This window comes from Nerophis ophidion, linkage group LG06, assembly GCF_033978795.1.
Source record: "Nerophis ophidion isolate RoL-2023_Sa linkage group LG06, RoL_Noph_v1.0, whole genome shotgun sequence".
Lineage (NCBI taxonomy): Eukaryota > Metazoa > Chordata > Actinopteri > Syngnathiformes > Syngnathidae > Nerophis > Nerophis ophidion.
In genome coordinates this window covers 63,587,416-63,606,004 of record NC_084616.1, presented here as the reverse complement: position 1 = coordinate 63,606,004, position 18,589 = coordinate 63,587,416, and the positions used below count along the sequence as shown (strand labels likewise).

Here is an 18,589-nt window from a genome sequence, read left to right as displayed (position 1 = left end):
GTGCAGCATGAACAGAGTTGGAGAGTTGTATAATCATCCCTGTGGTACTTGAATTCCCTTTTCTACAAATTCAACTTTGATGGGATCATGTTTGTTTAATGGTATGCGGATAATTAGAAGTAATTCAGAAGTTATCATAAAAACTTAGTTGTGTACGCCTGGTTTTTGTTTCTTTGTTTTTTGGCAGAAATTATTGCCAAAAATATATTTCAGCTTTCTGTTATCATCCGCTTGCCCACATATTGTTCTGCTAATTGGGGCCCACACAAAGAGTTCCATGCATTCATGACTGAGTCTGGATATGTTATATGCATATGACAATGGATTGAGTCAGGACACTATGTCTGTTTATGTTGGCCCTGTGATGAGGTGGCAACTTGTCCAGGGTGTACGACGGCTTCCGCCTGAAGAGGCTGATAAAGGCTACAGCCCCCCCGTGACCCTGAACGGGACAAGCGGTAGAAAATGGATGGATGGATGGAGTATGGACAGATCCCAGCCAGGCCATTTTTTAATCATCTATATTTTGTGTTTATGCATGGTTTATTTGTTCATAGAAACACACAGAACAATGAACAACTGTTGGTTTCCTTTCTACCTCCAGTCAAACACTGTGGTGACATGATGAGGCATTCAAGAGCACTACATAAGTTTGTAAGGGTTACGAGGATATGCTGTCTGGGGTATGTAAACACATCACAGGTGCCCACCAAGTCATCCTTTCTGGCAGGCAGCCCCAAGGTTGGAGGTTTGTGCCTCGGGTAAAGTTTTCTCTTTTTTTTTTTTTTTTGAAAGAATCTTTTTAACGATTTTTAGGATCTGAAAAATTACATTCTCTTGACACGTTCACAAAACTTACCAACTGACTTTGAAAACCTTTTTTTTCGAGGTCAGCAACGGCAGCAGACAAAGATATGTGATTGTGTGTGTGTGTGTGTGTGTGTGTGCGTGCGTGCGTGCGTGTGTGTGTGTGTGTGTGTGTGTGTGTGTGTGTGTGTGTGTGTGTGTGTGTGTGTGTGCGTTTGTCAAAGTGACATATGGGGACATTTTTATGAAATTTCACCTTACATATGAGGACCTGTTGAAATATGAGGACATTTTCCATGTCCCCATATTTCCCGCAATGCTATCGTGTTCTAGACCCTCCCAGCATGTTCCCAGACCAAAAATCTCTAAAGTCTTCATTTGTCAAATTTTCAGAAAAAGTGTGTGAAAGTGTGTGTAATTTTTTGGGTCACTTTCGATTTTGCCCCTAGTGGCCATCTTTGCTATTATGACACACACACACACACACTTGTCCTCATATGTCATATGTCCTCATATGTCGTGTGGGGCAGAAACTCACACACTCCAACATTTGAAAAACATATAATCATTACAGCAATGAACATACTTTTGAAATCTAAATCAAGTAACACATTTTCAACTGATCTGATGATCTCAACCTTTTTTATGTTAGTTTTATCTATTCATTTGGTTTATCTGGAGAGGATTTGGGCTAGACAATCAATAATAAAGGGATTATGGTGATGATTTAATCGGTTTGATTCAGTATTTTACTGTATTGGGCTTTTTTATATTCTGTTGTCTAAAATACAATGCCGCACAATAATTACTTTAAATGTGCCTGAAAAAAAACTTTCAACCTTGATTGAGACAAAGGCGATAATTCAAATGGAATTCAAACTACATACAGTATTTAATATTTTCAAATGGTTACAATAGCACATGATTTTGGTATTTTTATCTTTGGGACAAATTTTGGATTCAATTGGGGATTGTTTTTGGAGGTATTCACTTCACATTGTATTCAAGATGGTTACTTCCGCCCACTGTGAAGAGTCTCGGCGTCTGATTGGTCCAATTTTCAGTTAGGCGCCGCCTGATTGGCCGTTGGATGATGTCTAATCCTAACAGATGGCTAAATCACTAGTTAATTATTTTCCTCATGGAAGTTATACAGCTCACGTATCACACTTAATATTGAATATATATAAAAAGGGTTTTCCAAAAGGACCATTTATAATCGAAATACAAAACTTCACACACGATTTTGAGCACAACAGAGCGCTCAGTGAACAGCACTTCCGGGACCTGCATCACCGGAGGGGGACATCTATCTTGGCCACAAACCATCTTTGACAGTCTTCGGCAGCATGGTTGAATCAGGTGAGCATAAAATGAAGTTTAACGTAATTAAATAGACCAATGTTTTTTAACATAGGAAAATAGTTCATTGTAAACAACAGTTAAATGTTTGTTGTTATTAATTGCAATCAGATTTGATTTTATGAGGTCAAATTAAGCATTTCAGTTCTGGGCCAAGGCCAAGGCATTTAAATTTTTTTTTTTAAAGTTGCATGGAAGATTATAAGTAGCAGTGATTGTCACACACACACTAGGTGTGGTGAAATTATTCTCTGCATTTGACCCATCACCCTTGATCACTATGCTAGTAAACCTTTTCTTAATTTTAAACAAGACAGACTAGAGTTCTTCAAATTGTTTATACTTTTTCTCAAATACAAATATGTCAAGCTGATAAGCACTGTGGAGTTGGCATGTTACTGATATTGTTACATTAGTTCTTTGTTTGAGAAGCTTCATGTCTGCACTGATCCTAAATTTAACAGTTTTTGAAGGGTTTGGTTCTTTGTTTTATTTCTGTGTCACTGACTTTTTTCATTTTTATGTGTGGATTTGTTAGGCGCATCAACACATGATATAGACATCGTGCCCAAAAGAAGAGCGAGACGTAATCCTGAGGCTGAAGCTACCGAGTTTATTTGATCTGGATGTGACAAGTCTTGTTTTAAGGCCCAGTGGATCAATGATTGGAAAGGTATGTCTTGTTATGTATCATATCAATGGTAACTGTATCAACATCTCATTTGGATCATTTCCTTACAGTCTAATAGAGGTTGTATTATATGGCTTTAATTAGAAGTGTTTGGAATAACAGCGTTCCACGTCCCAAGAGCTAGCTTCTGTAGCCGAGGATCGGACCGCCAAGTGCCCTGCCTTCGGCTGCCGCCCAGCTCACAATGCACCCGACCTCTATGGCCCCTCGGAGTCTTGTTCACGAGTGGGGGAAGAGTGGATCGTGAGATCGACAGGCGGATCGGTGTGGGGTCTTCGGTAATGCGGACGTTGTATCGATCCGTTGTGGTGAAGAAGGAGCTGAGCCGGAAGGCAAAGCTCTCAATTTACCGGTCGATCTACGTTCCCATCCTCACCTATGGTCATGAGCTTTGGGTCATGACCGAAAGGATAAGATCACGGGTACAAGCGGCCCAAATGAGTTTCCTCCACCGGGTAGGGGTGCTCTCCCTTAGAGATAGGGTGAGAAGCTCTGCCATCCGGGAGGAACTCAAAGTAAAGCCGCTGCTCCTCCACATGGAGAGGAGCCAGATGAGGTGGTTCGGGCATCTGGTCAGGATGCCACCCGAACGCCTCCCTAGGGAGGTGTTTAGGGCACGTCCAACCGGTAGGAGGCCACGGGGAAGACCCAGGACACGTTGGGAAGACTATGTCTCCCGGCTGGCCTGGGAACGCCTCGGGATCCCCCGGGAAGAGCTAGACGAAGTGGCTGGGGAGAGGGAAGTCTGGGCTTCCCTGCTTAGGCTGCTGCCACCGCGACCCCACCTCGGAAAAGCGGAAGATGATGGATGGATGGATGGATGGTATAACAGCGGTATATGAAAACGATGTTACTAATGCTGTTACTTTTACCGGTAACGAGTAAGCTAATAACTTTTATGTACGCTACAACGCTGTTACGATGCGTTTTATGTAATGTGGCATGCTACTTTTGATGTGATTGTATGTCAACAAGACAGCGTTAGAAGCACAAAAGGGTTAGTGCAGGTAATATCTTTTTACTAATGAAAGCAACCCCCGGAAGTAATTACGAACACGATATCAAATAGAAAGAGGCCTCATCCACACACAAACAAAAACATTCAACAGAACTATCTTAACTGCCACTGCTAAGCTAAAAAATACAGCTGAACTATTCTGCTATGTCTGGGCGCTGAAGTCCCACGTCACTTGGCAAAAGGCACAGCTTTTTAAAGGCACACACACACTCTGCTCTCATGAAATGTCTCTCAACTGCATATGCTAGATATTTAAAACGTTTCTTTTTCAAGTAACACATTAATTACAAACCCCGTTTCCATATGAGTTGGGAAATTGTGTTAGATGTAAATCCAAACGGAATAATTTTTTTTACAAATAATAATTAACTTAGAATTTCATGGCTGCAATACGTGCCAAAGTAGTTGGGAAAGGGCATGTTCACCACTGTGTTACATCACCTTTTCTTTCAACAACACTCAATAACCGTTTGGGAACTGAGGAAACTAATTGTTGAAGCTTGGAAGGTGGAATTCTTTCCCATTCTTGTTTTATGTAGAGCTTCAGTCTCCTCTGTCGTATTTTACGCTTCATAATGCACCACACATTTTTGATAGGACTGCAGGCCGGCCAGGAAAGTACCTGCACTCTTTTTTTATGAAGCTGAACACGTGCTGAATGTGGCTTGGCATTGTCTTGCTGAAATAAGCAGGGGCGTACATGAAAAAGTCGGCGCTTAAATGGCAGCAAATGTTGTTCCAAACAGATGGGTAACTTACAGATGTGTAAGTTACCCATGCCTTGGGCACTAATGCACCCCCATACCATCACAGATGCTGGCTTTTGAACTTTGCGTCGATAACATTCTGGATGGTTCGCTTCCCCTTTGGTCCGGATGAAACGGTGTCCAATATTTCCAAAAATAATTTGAAATGTGGGCTCGTCAGACCACAGAACACTTTTCCACTTTGCATCAGTCCATCTTAGATGATCTCGGGCCCAGAGAAGCCGGCGGCGTTTCTGGATGTTGATAATTGGCTTTCGCTTTGCATAATAGAGCTTTAACTTGCACTTACAGATATAGCAACACACTGTATTTAGTGACAGTGGTTTTCTGAAGTGTTCCTGAACTCATGTGGTGATATCCTTTAGAGATTGATGTCGGTTTTTGATACAGTGCCGTCTGAGGGATCGAAGGTCACAGTTATTCAATGTTGGTTTCCAGACATGCCGCTTACGTGGAGTGATTTCTCCGGATTCTCTGAACCTTTTGATGATATCATGGAGCGTAGATGTTGAAATCCCTAAATTTCTTGCAATTGCACTTTGAGAAAGGTTGTTCTTAAACTGTTTGACTATTTGCTCACGCAGTTGTGGACAAAGGGGTGTACCTCGCCCCATCCTTTCCTGTGAAAGACTGAGCACTTTTTGGGAAGCTGTTTTTATAGCCAATCATGGCACCCACCTGTTCCAAATTAGCCTTCACACCTGTGGGATGTCCCAAATAAGTGTTTGATGAGCATTTCTTAACTTTATCAGTATTTATTGCCACCTTTCCCAACTTGTTTGTTGCATGTTGCTGGCATCAATTTCTAAAGTTAATGATTATTTGCACCAAAAAATGTTTATCAGTTTGAACATCAAATATCAATCAATCAATACATGTTTACTTATATAGCCCTAAATCACTAGTGTCTCAAAGGGCTGCACAAACCACTACGACATCCTCGGTAGGCCCACATAAGGGCAAGGAAAACTCACACCCAGTGGGACGTCGGTGACAATGATGACTATGAGAACCTTAGAGAGGAGGAAAGCAATGGATGTCGAGCGGGTCTAACATGATACTGTGAAAGTTCAATCCACAATGGATCCAACACAGTCGCAAGAGTCCAGTCCAAAGCGGATCCAACACAGCAGCGAGAGTCCCGTTCACAGCGGAGCCAGCAGGAAACCATCCCAAGCGGAGGCGGATCAGCATCGCAGAGGTGTCCCCAGCCGATACACAGGCAAACATATGTTGTCTTTGTAGCATATTCAACTGAATATGGGTTGAAAATGATTTGCAAATCATTGTGTTCTGTTTATATTTACATCTAACACAATTTCCCAACTCATATGGAAACGGGGTTTGTACTTAATTTAATAATTATTTACATTTATGAAAGAGTAATTCTGTTTGTAATATAATTTTTAGTCAAGTAACGACTATTATTATTGCTTTTTAAAACAGATATTCCAAACATTGTTAATTGATAAACTGTTTTATCAGGATATGGTGTATTTGCTCTTGCATCAATTTAAAAAGGTTCTTTTGTGGTCGAGTACCGAGGGAAGTTCATCTCAAGACATGAGCGGGACAAGAGACAGAAACCCTCTATAAATATCTTTACTATTTATCTGGCATTATATGCTCATAATGTTAACAACAAAAAGTGCTGATAATGTTATAATTAATAAGTTCTAACATTATTTTTATGTGTTTTGTTGCAGACACCAACTGTTGATGTTCTATCTCAACATTCTCCAGATTCATGTGACCGATAAACCGACTTCATCCCTCCAACAGGTTATTACTTGACTATTTTACTATCCATCCATCCATCCATTTTCTACTACCTGTCCCTTTTTTGGGTTGGCGGGGTGTGCTTGAGCCTATCTGAGCTGCATTCGGGCGGAAGGCGGAGTACACCCTGGACAAGTCGCCACCTCATTACACGGCCAACACAAATAGACAACATTTACACTCACATTCACACACTAGGGCCAATTTAGTGTTGCCAATCAACCTATCCCCAGGTGCATGTCTTTGGAGGTAAGATGAAGCCGGAGTACCCGGAGGGAACCCACGCAGTCACGGGGAGAACATGCAAACTCCACACAGAAAGATCACGAGCCCAGGATTTAACTCAGGACTACTCAGGACCTTCGATTTGTGACGCACATGCACTTACCCCTGTTCCACCGTGCTGCCCTATATCTGCTAAAAACTTGACACAACCTATACTTCAAAAGACATTTAATCCTTTTAACCTCTCACAGATCAGTTTATATGACAACATTTTTTAAGCGTACATCCATGTTAGTCTGTGGAATTTACAACTCATGTTTAGCAAAACAGGAGATGTTACAGGTCAGCAACAGGAATTCTATATGTGATCACTTGTCATGTACTCATATTGTTTGAACTAAAAAAGACTTCAGTGTGTTTCATATAAGGTCCTCATATTTTTCTGAACCACATTAGTGTGTGTTACAATGTTTAATTCAAAGCTTTAAAATGAGTGTTTCAATCCAGGTCCTCATATTTTCTGAACCACATTTTAGTGAATGTTACATTCTTAAATAATAGTCTAAGAGCTAAAACGCTATAATAATCTTTACTGTTTATGTAGAATTATATGCTCAGAATATTATCAACCAAAAGTGGGTGTTAATGTTATAATTAATTAGTTCTGACATTATATTTTTGTGTTTTGTTGCAGACACCAACTGTTGGGGTTCTATCTCAACATTCTCCAGATTCAGATGTGAGCGATAAACCGACTTCATCCCTCCAACAGGTTATTACAAGTCTATTTTTACTATATCTGCTCTAAATGTGACCCAACCTATATTTTGAAAGACATTTATTAATTTTAATCTCTCACAGATCAGTTTATATGACAACATTTTCGTAAGAGTACATCCATGTTAGTCAGTAAGGAGTTTGGAACTCATGTTTAGCAAAACAGGAGATGTTACAAGTCAACAACATACATTCTACATGTGACCCCTCGTCATGTCCTTATAGTGTTTGAACCAAGAAAGACTTAGGTGTGTTTCATATAAGGTCCTCATATTTTCTAAACCAGATTAGTGTGTGTTACAATGTTAATGTCCAAGCTTTAAAATGTGTGTCTCAATTCAGGTCCTCATATTTTCTGAACCAGATTTTAGTGTGTTTTATATTCTTAATTAATTGTCTAAGAGCTGAAACTCTGTAATAATCTTTACTATTTATCTGGCATTGTATGCTCAGAGTTTTATCCACAAAAAGTGCTGATAATGTTATAATTAATTAGTTCTGACATTATATTTTTGTGTTTTGTTGCAGAAACCAACTGTTGAGGTTCCATCTCAACATTCTCCAGATTCAGATGTGAGCCATTAACTGACTTCATCCCTCCAACAGGTTATTACATGTCTATTTTTACTATATCTGCTCTAAATGTGACCCAACCTATATTTTGAAAGACATTTATTAATTTTAATCTCTCACAGATCAGTTTATATGACAACATTTTCGTAAGAGTACATCCATGTTAGTCAGTAAGGAGTTTGGAACTCATGTTTAGTAAAACAGGAGATGTTACAAGTCAACAACATACATTCTACATGTGACCCCTCGTCATGTCCTTATATTGTTTGAACCAAGAAAGACTTAGGTGTGTTTCATATAAGGTCCTCATATTTTCTAAACCAGATTAGTGTGTGTTACAATGTTAATGTCCAAGCTTTAAAATGTGTGTCTCAATTCAGGTCCTCATATTTTCTGAACCAGATTTTAGTGTGTTTTATATTCTTAATTAATTGTCTAAGAGCTGAAACTCTGTAATAATCTTTACTATTTATCTGGCATTGTATGCTCAGAGTTTTATCCACAAAAAGTGCTGATAATGTTATAATTAATTAGTTCTGACATTATATTTTTGTGTTTTGTTGCAGAAACCAACTGTTGAGGTTCCATCTCAACATTCTCCAGATTCAGATGTGAGCCATTAACTGACTTCATCCCTCCAACAGGTTATTACATGTCTATTTTTACTATATCTGCTCTAAATTTGACCCAACCTATATTTTGAAAGACATTTATTTATTTTAATCTCTCACAGATCAGTTTATATGACAACTTTTTCGCAAGGGTACATCCATGTTAGTCAGTAGAAAGTTTAGAACTCATGTTTAGCAAAACAGGAGATGTTACAAGTCAACAACATACATTCTACATGTGAGCACTCGTCATGTCCTTATATTGTTTGAAGCAAGAAAGACTTAGGTGTGTTTCATATAAGGTCCTCATATTTTTCTGAACCAGAAAATGTGTGTTACAATGTTAATGTCAAAGCTTTAAAATGAGTGTCTCAATTCAGGTCCTCATATTTTCTGAACCAGATTTTTGTGTGTGTTACATTCTTAATGAATTGTCTAAGAGCTGAAACTCTGTAATAATCTTTACCCTTTATCTGGCATTGTATGCTCAGATTTTTATCAACAAAAAGTGGTGAGAATGTTATAATTAATTAGTTATGACATTATATTTTTGTGTTTTGTTGCAGAAACCAACTGTTGAGGTTCTATCTCAACATTCTCTAGATTCAGATGACAGCCATAAACCGACTTCATCCCTCCAACAGGTTATTACATGTCTATTTTTACTATATCTGCTCTAAATTTGACCCAACCTATATTTTGAAAGACATTTAATTTTAATCTCTCACAGATCAGTTTATATGACAACATTTTCGTAAGGGTACATCCATGTTAGTCAGTAGGGAGTTTGGAACTCATGTTTAGCAAAACAGGAGATGTTACAAGTCAACAAAATAAATTCTACATGTGAGCACTCGTCATGTCCTCATATTGTTTGAACCAAGAAAGTGTGTTTCATATAAGGTCCTCATATTTTCTGAACCAGATTAGTGTGTGTTAAAATGTTAATGTCAAAGCTTTAAAATGAGTGTTTCAATTCAGAAAATGCAGTGCCTCTTGTTTACAGCCGGTTTTTGCAGCGCTGTTTTCATTGATCAAAGTATTTTTTCGGTGGTCGTGTTTTTGGTACATAACTTGTAAATAGTGCGCAAATAATAGGCTATATTTATATAAATACATTCAAACCCCGTTTCCATATGAGTTGGGAAATTGTGTTAGATGTACATATAAACAGGATACAATGATTTGCAAATAATTTTCAACCCCAATTCTGTTGAATATGCTACAAAGACAACATATTTGATGTTAAAACTGCTAAACATTTTTTTTGCAAAGAATTTAGGGATTTTACCATCTACGGTCCGTAAAATTATCAAAAGGTTCAGAGAATCTGGAGAAATCACTGCACGTAAGCGATGTACTGCATTAAAAACCGACATCAGTGTGTAAAAGATATCACCACATGGGCTCAGAAATACTTCAGAAAACCACTGTCAGTTACTACAATTGGTCGCTACATCTGTAAATGCAAGTTAAAACTCTACTATGCAAAGCAAATGCCATTTATCAACAAGACAGAGGAACGCCGCGGGCTTCGCTGGGCCCGAGCTCATCTAGGATGGACTGATGCAAAGTGGAAAAGTGTTCTGTGGTCTGACGAGTCCACATTTCAAATTATATATGGAAATTGTGGACGTGGTGTTCTCCGGAACAAAGAGGAAAATAACCATCCGGCGCAAAGTTCAAAAGCCAGCATGTGTGATGGTATGGGGGTGTATTAGTGCCCAAAGCATGGGTAACTTACACATCTGAGAAGGCACCATTAATGCTGAATGGTCCATACAGGTTTTGGAGCAACATATGTTGTCATCCAATTAACATTATCATGGACGCCCCTGCTTATTTCAGCAAAACAATGCCAAGCCACGTGTTACAAAAGCGTGTCTTCGTAGTAAAAGAGTGCGGGTACTTTCCTGGCCCGCCTGCAGTCCAGACATGTCTCCCATCGAAAATGTGTAGCGCATTATGAAGCGTAAAACACGACAACTTAAGCTTTACATCAAGCAAGAATGGTAAAGAATTCCACTTTCAAAGCTTCAACAATTAGTTTCCTCAGTTCCCAAACGTTTATTGAGTGTTGTTAAAAGAAAATGTGATGTAACACAGTGGTGAACATGCCCTTTCCCAACTACTTTGGCACGTGTTGCAGCCATGAAATTCAAAGTTAATTATTATTTGCAAAAAAAAAAAAGTTTGAGTTTGAACATCAAATATGTTGTCTTTGTAATGCTTTCAATTGAATATGGGTTGAAAAGGATTTGCAAATCATTGTATTCAGTTTATATTTACATCTAACACAATTTCCCAACTTTTATGGAAACGGGGTTTGTATATATATTAGTGCTGGGCAATGATTAACATTTTTAATCGAAGTTAATCGCACTATTTCTCTTATTAATCGCGATTAACTGCATTGTATACGCAAAGCCCAATAATGAATTCAAAAGTAGTGTGTAGTGCACCTTTATTGGAATATTCTCCCACATGAACAAAAGCGCCAAAACATTTGTTGTGCAAACACAATTTAAATCAGTCCTTGTTAAACAGTAGCAGTTAAATAGCAAATTTTATGAAAATCAACTCAAAAAATGTAAATACAAACATTTAAGCTTATTGCCACTGCCAGGGTATTTAAGTTATCTTGTTTGTTATGGAAAATAAATATAATCTACATACAAATCTCTGAGCCACAATCATAACATCTGAACAGGCAATTTCTGAGGTAACAGCAGAAATATTTTTTTTTTTATCAGGGATCTTATGTTTAAAAAACTTATATTATAGGTAGTGCGCTGTTTTAGGGAATTTTTGATCAAATTATCCGTAGTAGCAATATTAATAATGTTGTGTTTATTCTGCGTAGTGGACTTAAAATAATTATGACCATATCTGTTTGCTTGGTGCTTTGATAAACTGAACGCATATACATGGTACTATAGTTTAATGTTATGAGCCAGGGGAAAAAAGAACTACCCTACCCAGCATGCAACAGGAGTGACGAGCATGCGCGGTAGCCCGGGATAGGTTGTGTCGCCATGACGGCATCTTGTATGTTGTGATATGCAGGCTCTGAAAGCAAATGTTAAGAACTCAGCCAACACTCCTGGTCTGCATTATTCATAAATGGACAGACAACACATATACTCCGCTGCTTCACAAAGCACAATATGTTAAATGTTTACTTTTACAGTTTTCTAATTCTTCCTTTCAGATTGACAGCAGGACAAATCGCTGGAAGTAGGTATGTCTCAAGCTTCTTCCACTTGGTCCACTCCAAAGCGGGGTAAATAAATAATCCACATCATTTACTAGAATATTATATTACGTTTTGCACCTTTTCACTGTGTTATAGTCATTTTTCCTTCAGTAAGAAATTGTATTTTGTCTCCTTTATGACACCTGCAAAGGGGAAGAAGTGGAAGCAGTTGAATGACACATGTTGCATTTTGTAACTGGCAACAAAGTACCAGGTAAAAAAGATTGTGAAGCCTGCCTCCATAAAGAACTAGTAGCTCTACAGGACAGAGATTGGCTTGCCATCAAGTACTACATCCATAACAGAATTATATTAAAAAAAGGGGAAAAAAATGTTTTCCCACATCTTCTGTGGTAGTTTGAGTATGTTACCAGCAATTAAAAAAGCAAAATAAACAGCAAGCGTTTTGTATTTATTCCAGATAATTCTTAGCGACAAAATCCACAAAAACAATTCAGTTACACTTAGTCGACAATTACATTTATACCCATGTTTCTTTTAAACTCTTCTTGGTTTTAGATTACAGTAGCATGGGATTGGGATTTTTTAAAATGACAACACATCAACTAAACCAACTCAGGTGGTTTTGTTAAGTCTCTGATGTCATTAGCCTCATATGTCACATGAACCTGAAATCTTTAACACTCTGTGACGTCATGGTCATCATATGTCACATAAACTTGAAATCTTAAACACTCTGTGACGTCATGGTCATCATATGTCACATGAACCTGAAATCTTTAACACTCTGTGACGTCATGGTCATCATATGTCACATAAACTTGAAATCTTAAACACTCTGTGACGTCATGGTCGTCATATGTCACATAAACTTGAAATCTTAAACACTCTGTGACGTCATGGTCGTCATATGTCACATAAACTTGAAATCTTAAACACTCTGTGATGTCATGGTCATCATATGTCACATGAACCTGAAATCTTAAACACTCTGTGATGTCATGGTCATCATATGTCACATGAACCTGAAATCTTAAACACTCTGTGATGTCATGGTCATCATATGTCACATGAACCTGAAATCTTAAACACTCTGTGACGTCATGGTTGTCATATGTCACATAAACTTGAAATCTTAAACACTCTGGTCTTCATATGGCACCTAAACCTGACAAGTCCTCATATGTACCATAAAAATCAGGTTCAGAAAAAAACAAAAGAGTTGCAAAAATCTCAATAGACCACTGTGTTTCTAAAATTCTGGTTCACTAACCGTCTGATTCCCAGGCCTGCAGGACCATTGGAAAGGCATGTCCCCATATGTCACGTTTTTGTCATAAGTCCTCATATGTCACCCAAACACGTATGTGTGTGTGTGTGTGTGTGAAATAGAGGGACAAGAATCCGTTTCCCTGCTGTGGTCCGTTTGGGCCCCCAAGGTCCTCAGTTGTAATACACTTTACTACCACCTATGGCAGTAATGACAATCTCAAGAGTCACAGAAAAGTTTCTTAAGCAGAAACATTTGGACTAAAGAAGTGGAGTCCTGTTTTCATTTGAAGTTAATTTTATTGAAAGTTTAGTTAAGAAAAATAGGAGTTATTACATTAATTGTTTAAAAAAAACCTCACAAGACACTGTACCAAAAACTGGCGGGACGACTGTGGAAATAAAATATTCAACATCGTGTGTATTGTCTGTTATGATCCGCTGCTCGGCTCATATCATGTTCTGGTTTTGATTCGTTTTTGTACTATATTCTGTTAGTGTTTGACTTCCTTAGTTCCTGGTTTGTTCTGTTTCCATAGTTACTCATTAGATTCACCTGGCTCTTGCTTTTGACGCGCACCTGCCTCTTGATTACTGTCTTTATTTAAGCCTGCCTTTTCTGTTCATTCAGTCTTGCTTCCTAATTTGTGTTCGCACAACAGTGACGACCATGATCCTCGATTCTGATTCCAAATCTGTACTTGCTAGCTTCCGCGCTAAGCCTTTGCTCCTCTAGCTCCCATGCTAGTAGTTTTGTTTTGCCTTTTGTGCCTTGTGTTATTTCTCTAGCTCCCATGCTAGCGCTTTTGTTTTTTTTCTAGCTCCCATGCTAGTTCTGTTTGTTTTGACTAAGTCTGTTTTTATTTGTTAAATGAATCAATTATTTCTTACCTTCACGCTGTGTTTGAGCCCGACTGCATCCCTGAGAGAATGACCCGCATCATCACGATGCCCCGCAATCGTTACAGTGTCCGCGGAAAAATATATAAAAACTCCTCTGGGTTGGGGAGGAGGCCCTGCCCCGAGTGGAGGAGTTCGAGTACCTCGGCGTCTTGTTCCCGAGTGAAGGAAGAATGGATCGTGAGATGGACAGGCGGATCGACAGGCGGATCGGTGCGGCGTATTCAGTAATGCGGACGCTGTATCGATCCGTTGTGGTGAAGAAGGAGCTGAGCCGGAAGGCAAAGCTCTCAATTTACCGATTGATCTTCATTCCCATCCTCACCTATGGTCATGAGCTTTGAGTTGTGACGGAAAGGCCAAGATCACGGGTACAAGCGGCCAAAATTAGTTTCCTCTGTCAGGCTGTGGGGCTTTCCCTTAGAGATAGGGTGAGAAGCTCTGCCATCGGGGGGAGCTCAAAGTAAAGCTGCTACTCCTCCACATTGAGAGGAACCAGATGATGGTCAGGATGCCACCCGAACGCCTTCCTAAGGCGGTGTTTAGGGCATGTCCGACTGGTAGGAGGCCACGGGGAAGACCCAGAACACCTTGGGAAGACTATGTCTCCTGGCTTGCCTGGGAACGTCTCGGGATCCCACGGGAAGAGCTGGACAAAGTGGCTGGGGAGAAGGAAGTCTGGGCTTCTCTGCTGAGGCTCCTGCCCCTGCGACCCAACCTCAGACAAGCGTAAGAAGATGGGTGGATAGATAGATGGGTTGGTGGAAAAAACGGGAGCAATTAGCGACAGATAATCTGAAAGCAAACACTAAAAACGTCACCAGATGCTAAATAATTAGTGTGTGTTAATGGTTGACGTCCTCTTGCCATACTTGGAAAAGTTGCAAACGACACAGTATCAAGCAAACGTTCATATGTTGCACTAAATGTTCGTACTTGTTAAAATGTTTTTTTTATACATCTGTAAATTCTTTCTTAATCCCTATTTTATTTTATTTGATTACCAACCCCTCTTTCCACAACACATGATAAGCTTTCTCTATGTCAAAAAATACTGCAATTATGCTTTCTTAATCAATTGCCCCTTTTCTATTTTTTTCTTCCAACTGCAGAGCTGGGACGTTTGTGTTTTTTCCTTTCCGAAATCCACTTAGATTGCTTTTTAAAAAAAATATATTTTAGCGCTTTTGATTCTAAATAATATACTAACCTTTCGTAAATCCTTTTTTACATAATTTGAGGTCAGTGCTATCAGCCTATAGCCTGCCTCTTCGAGGTCTTTTCCTGGTTTGCATATTGGAATTACAACAGCTTCTTTCCACTGAGCTGGTATTTTTCTTTCTTCTTGCCGACGTTACCGAAGTTTTTGATCATCTGGTAACTCACTTGGCCTTTTCTTGGGGTCGTATTTTTAACCCGTTTTAATATTCGAACCATTTTATTCATAAACTATTTTATATCTAGCATGTTTCTGAATCCATTAGCATTATCATCAGTCATTTCCCCAATATGTAAATTGTTTCTTTTCTCTTTTCTTTTTCTTCATTTCTGATATTATCATTGCTGTGCACTTTAACACATGTTTTTGTCTTTTCTTTATTTTCTATACCACACACTCTGTGCCGTATGTTCTCTTCGGATCCTTGATATGTTCTTGATCATTCCCCACACCTGTCCTAACTGCATAGTTCTATTTTGTGAGTCACAAAATGTTCCCAAATACACTTTATTTGTCCTTTTAATAGAGCACCTTAATTTTCATAAATTGAAAATTATGTGTTCTTTGTTAAGATCCGTACTTGGATCTTCTCATATTATTGTTGTGCCGGGTCGTCCGCCTCGTCGGGTGCCTCATCCTGCAGGTCGGACACTGATGTGGCCTTTTTAAGATCGCCCGCCAAAACTCTTTCGGCAGCGGCGTTCCATCCGCCGCCGCCACATTGCTTGTCCTCGGTGGATTTGGGGACACACACCTAGCGACCCTCCACCATGGGCTCCCTCCGCCCTCCCTTATTCTGTGGACTTTCTTGTTTGTGAGGAAGGGGTTCAAGTTTTTTCTTCATTGGTTTTTGGACATCTGTAATCTGTCTTTTTGGGGGGGGGATACTGTTAAGATCCGTACTTGGATCTTCTCATATTATTGTTGTTTTGTTTCATTTTGATATCACTCTGTTGTTTGACGTGCTTATTTCCCGTTTTTGTTTGTTTCTATGGTTACTCATTAGTTTCAGCTGCTACTCCCGGTCCCTGCACACCTGTCTCTGTTAATCACCTTCCCTTTATAAGCCTGCCTCTTCTGTTTATTCTTTCTGGGACTCTAGCTTGCTTTCACGCAACGTAACATCAGGTATGTTTTTCTCGCAAGCTCATTAGCTAAGCCTCCTTGTCATCTTTAGTTCACATGCTAATCATCTTTGTTTTTACTTCTGTACCTTCGGGCCAAGTCTTAGTTCTTTATATTTCCTAGCTCTCACGCTAGCGTCTTTTGCTTCCCTTTTTATTAGCTCCAGTATTTCTGTTCAGAGCTCCCCTTTTGTTAATAAATGTGTTAGATTCTACCTTTGTTGTGTTCTTCATTTTGACGCATCCACGAGGGAATCAAACCCGGTACCACGATGCCGAACCGGCGTTACATTCTTCTTAATATTCTAAATGTTTTATTCCGTTCTTTTATTGCGTGGGTGCACTCTTGTGTCCACTATGGCACTATTTTCCTTATTTTTTCTATTCTATTCCTTGGTATACTCTGTTTGGCTGCTTCCATTATGACCTTGTAATATTTGTGTTAAGTTGCTCAATATCTTTATTATTTTATATAAATTAGAATCAATGTTTGTAATATTCCTAAATTGTTCACAGGCTGCATGCTTGTACTTCCATCTTACTTCCTTCTTTCTGCTCTCTGTCCTTTGGTTTATGTTCATGTGAATGTAAATTACTCACTTCCTACTCGACTTTTCCTGATAACCCTGACAATATTGTTAAATCTACTGATTTCTTTACCTGTAACTACATCTAACCATGTTTCCGACCCATCATTTAAACACACCAATTTTTCCTCCATTAATGCTTCCAATATTTCTCCATTCCAGTTATCCCTTTCACCCCACACTGTGCTTTGTGCATCAAAGCCACCACGCCAAATTATATTTCCACTTCAGTGCTTAACTATTGTTTCTAGTTGATTTATTTGTAATTTCTTGCATGGATAATAGAAGTTTAGAACTTCATATCTTGTTTTTAATTACACATTTAAACTCCAACTATTTCTAGTTCTTCTGTAACTTTTGATATTTTATAATGCATGTCTTCTATAATAAAAATGGCAACACCCCCTCCTTGCCCGTATTGTTATAAATCCTTTAATCATTAGGTGCTTAAGCCATCGTTCTTGGGCACATACTACAGATCCCGTTTCCATATGAGTTGGGAAATTGTGTTAGATGTAAAAATAAATGGAAAAATATGATTTGCAAATCATTTTCAACCCATATTCAATTGAATGCACTACAAAGGCAAGATATTTGATGTTCAAACTCATAAACTTTTTTTTTTTTTTTTTTTGCAAATAATAATTAACTTAGAATTTCATGGCTGCAACACGTGCCAAAGTAGTTGGGAAAGGGCATGACCCCAAATGGGACAAGTTGGCAGAAAATGGATGGATGGATGGATGTTCACCACTGTGTTACATCACCTTTTCTTTTTTAACAGCACTCAATAAACGTTTGGGAACTGAGGAAACTAATTGTTGAAGCTTTGAAAGTGGAATTCTTCTCCATTCTTGTTTTATGTAGAGCTTCAGTCGTTCAACAGTCCGGGGTCTCCGCTGTCGTATTTTACGCTTCATAATACGCCACACATTTTCGATGGAAGACAGGTCTGGACTGCAGGCGGACCAGGAAAGTACCCACACTCTTTTTTTACGAAGCCACGCTGTTGTAACACGTGCTGAATGTGGCTTGGCATTGTCTTGCTGAAATAAGCAGAGGCGTCCATGAAAAATACAGCACTTAGATGGCAGCATATGTTGTTCCAAAACCTGTATGTACCTTTCAGCATCAATGGTGCCTTCACAGATGTGTAAGTTACCCATGCCTTGGGCACTAATGCACCCCGATACCATCACAGATGCTGGCTTTTGAACTTTGCGTCGATAACAGTCTGGATGGTTCACTTCCCCTTTGGTCCGGATGACACGATGTCCAATATTTCCAGAAACAATTTGAAATGTGGACTTGTCAGACCACAGAACACTTTTCCACTTTGCATCAACCCATATTAGATGATCTCGGGCCCAGAGAAGCCGGCAGCGTTTCTGGATGTTGTTGATAACTGGCTTTTGTTTTGCATAGTAAAGCTTTAACTTGCACTTACAGATGTAGCGACGAACTGTATTTAGTGACAGTGGTTTTCTGAAGTGTTCCTGAGCCTATGTGGTGATATCCTTTAGAGATTGATGTCGGTTATTGATACAGTGCCGTCTGAGGGATCGAAGGTCACTGTTATTCAATGTTGGTTTCCGGCCATGCCGCTTACGTGCAGTGATTTCTCCAGATTCTCTGAACCTTTTGATGATATTATGGACCGTAG

At 39.2% G+C, this 18,589-nt stretch overlaps 2 long non-coding RNA genes across 3 annotated transcripts; both read left to right on the top strand.

Annotated features, from left to right (window-relative positions):
* The first annotated feature begins 970 nt into the window (after positions 1 to 970).
* On the top strand, positions 971 to 8,032 carry LOC133555083 (uncharacterized). Of its 2 annotated transcripts, XR_009807271.1 has the most exons (5): positions 971 to 2,169; positions 2,708 to 2,842; positions 6,352 to 6,427; positions 7,344 to 7,421; positions 7,955 to 8,032. It is a non-coding gene; the product is annotated as an uncharacterized LOC133555083 (long non-coding RNA). The 2 variants fall into 2 exon arrangements; XR_009807270.1 differs by lacking the exon at positions 971 to 2,169 and having other exon boundaries at positions 2,179 to 2,842.
* Positions 8,033 to 8,234: 202 nt separating this feature from the next.
* On the top strand, positions 8,235 to 12,261 carry LOC133553978 (uncharacterized). The gene is made up of 3 exons (XR_009807037.1): positions 8,235 to 8,643; positions 9,177 to 9,254; positions 11,822 to 12,261. It is a non-coding gene; the product is annotated as an uncharacterized LOC133553978 (long non-coding RNA).
* The last annotated feature ends 6,328 nt before the right edge of the window (positions 12,262 to 18,589 follow it).